The sequence below is a fragment of the Calliphora vicina genome, chromosome 5 (genome assembly GCF_958450345.1).
Source record: "Calliphora vicina chromosome 5, idCalVici1.1, whole genome shotgun sequence".
Classification (NCBI taxonomy): domain Eukaryota; kingdom Metazoa; phylum Arthropoda; class Insecta; order Diptera; family Calliphoridae; genus Calliphora; species Calliphora vicina.
Genome location: NC_088784.1, coordinates 28676733 through 28679018, shown reverse-complemented (window position 1 = coordinate 28679018; position 2286 = coordinate 28676733).

The following is a 2286-nucleotide window of genomic DNA, read 5'->3' as shown; positions in this document are numbered from 1 at the left end:
TAACTCTAGCCTATAGTCTAGACTTACTCTAGCCTATAGCCTAGACTTACTCTAGCCTATAGCCTAGACTTACTCTAGCCTATAGCCTAGACTAACTCTAGTCTATAGCCTAGACTAAAGTCTAGTCTATATCTTGGACTAAAGCCTATTCTGTAGCCTTGACTAAAGTCTAGTCTATAGCCGCGACTAAAGTCTACCCTATAGCCTTGACTAAGGTCTAGTCTATAGCCTGGATAAATATCTAGTCTATAACCTGGACTAAAGTCTCGTCTAAAGTCTAGTCGAAAATCTAGTCTAAAGTCTAGTCTAAAGTCTAGTCTAAAGTCTAGTCTAAAGTCTAGTCTAAAGTCTAGTCTAAAGTCTAGTCTAAAGTCTAGTCTAAAGTCTAGTCTAAAGTCTAGTCTAAAGTCTAGTCTAAAGTCTAGTCTAAAGTCTAGTCTAAAGTCTAGCCTAGAAGTCTAAAGTCTAGTCTAAAGTCTAGTCTAAAGTCTAGTCTAAAGTCTAGTCTAAAGTCAGTCTAAAGTCTAGTCTAAAGTCTAGTCTAAAGTCTAGTCTAAAGTCTAGTCTAAACTCTAGTCTAAAGTCTAGTCTAAAGTCTAGTCTAAACTCTAGTCTAAAGTCTAGTCTAAAGTCTAGTCTAAAGTCTAGTCAAAAGTCTAGTCTAAAGTCTGGTCTAAAGTCTTGTCTAGTCTAAAGTCTTGTCTAGTCTAAAGTCTAGTCTAAAGTCTACTCTAAAGTCCAGTCCAAAATCTAGTCTAAAGTCTAGTCTAAAGTCTACTCTAAAGTCCAGTCCAAAATCTAGTCTAAAGTCTAGTCTAAAGTTTAGTCTAAAGTCTAGTCTAAAGTCTAGTCTAAAGTCTAGTCTAAAGTCTCGTCTAAAGTCTAAAGTCTAGTCTAAAGTCAAGTCTAACGTCTAGTCTAAAGTCTAGTCTAAAGTCTAGTCTAAAGTCTAGTCTAAAGTCTAGTCTAAAGTCTAAAGTCTAGTCTAAAGTCTAGTCTAAAGTCTAGTCTGAAGTCTAGTCTAAAGTCTAGTCTAAATTATAGTCTAAAGTCTAGTCTAACGTCTAGTCTAAAGCCTAGTCTAAAGTCTCGTCTAAAGTCTAGTCTAAAGTCTAGTCTAAAGTCTCGTCTAAAGTCTAGTCTAAAGTCTCGTCTAAAGTCTAGTTTAAAGTCTGGTCTAAAGTCTAGTCTAAAGTCTAGTCTAAAGTCTAGTCTAAAGTCTAGTCTAAAGTCTAGTCTAAAGTCTCGTCTAAAGTATAGTCTAAAGTCTAGTCTAAAGTCTCTTCTAAAGTCTAGTTTAAAGTCTAGTCTAAAGTCTAGTCTAAAGTCTCGTCTAAAGTATAGTCTAAAGTATAGTCTAAAGTCTAGTCTAAAGTCTAGTCTAAAGTCTCGTCTAAAGTCTAGTCTAAAGTCTAGTCTAACGTCTAGTCTAAAGTCTAGTCTAACGTCTAGTCTAAAGTCTAGTCTAAAGTCTAGTCTAAAGTCTAGTCTAAAGTCTAGTCTAAAGTCTAGTCTAAAGTCTAGTCTAAAGTCTAGTCTAAAGTCTAGTCTAAAGTCTAGTCTAAAGTCTCGTCTAAAGTCTAGTCTAAAGTCTAGTCTAAAGTCTAGTCTAAAGTCTCGTCTAAAGTCTAGTCTAAAGTCTAGTCTAAAGTCTAGTCTAAAGTCTAGTCTAAAGTCTAGTCTAAAGTCTAGTCTAAAGTCTAGTCTAAAGTCGCGTCTAAAGTATAGTCTAAAGTCTAGTCTAAAGTCTAGTCTAAAGTCTCGTCTAAAGTCTAGCCTAAAGTCTCGTCTAAAGTCTAGTCTAAAGTCTAGTCTAAAGTCTAGTCTAAAGTCTAGTCTAAAGTCTAGTCTAAAGTCTAGTCTAAAGTCTAGTCTAAAGTCTAGTCTAAAGTCTAGTCTAAAGTCTCGTCTAAAGTCTAGCCTAAAGTCTAGTCTAAAGTCTAGTCTAAAGTCTAGTCTAAAGTCTAGTCTAAAGTCTCGTCTAAAGTCTAGTCTAAAGTCTAGTCTAAAGTCTCGTCTAAAGTCTAGCCTAAAGTCTCGTCTAAAGTCTAGTCTAAAGTCTAGTCTAAAGTCTAGTCTAAAGTCTAGTCTAAAGTCTAGTCTAAAGTCTAGTCTAAATTCTAGTCTAAAGTCTAGTCTAAAGTCTAGTCTAAAGTCTAGTCTAAAGTCTAGTCTAAAGTCTAGTCTAAACTCTTGTCCAAAATCTAGTCTAAAGTCTAGTCCAAAATCTAGTCTAAAGTCTAGTCTAAAGTCTAGTCTAAAGTCTAGTCTAAAGTCTAGTCTAAA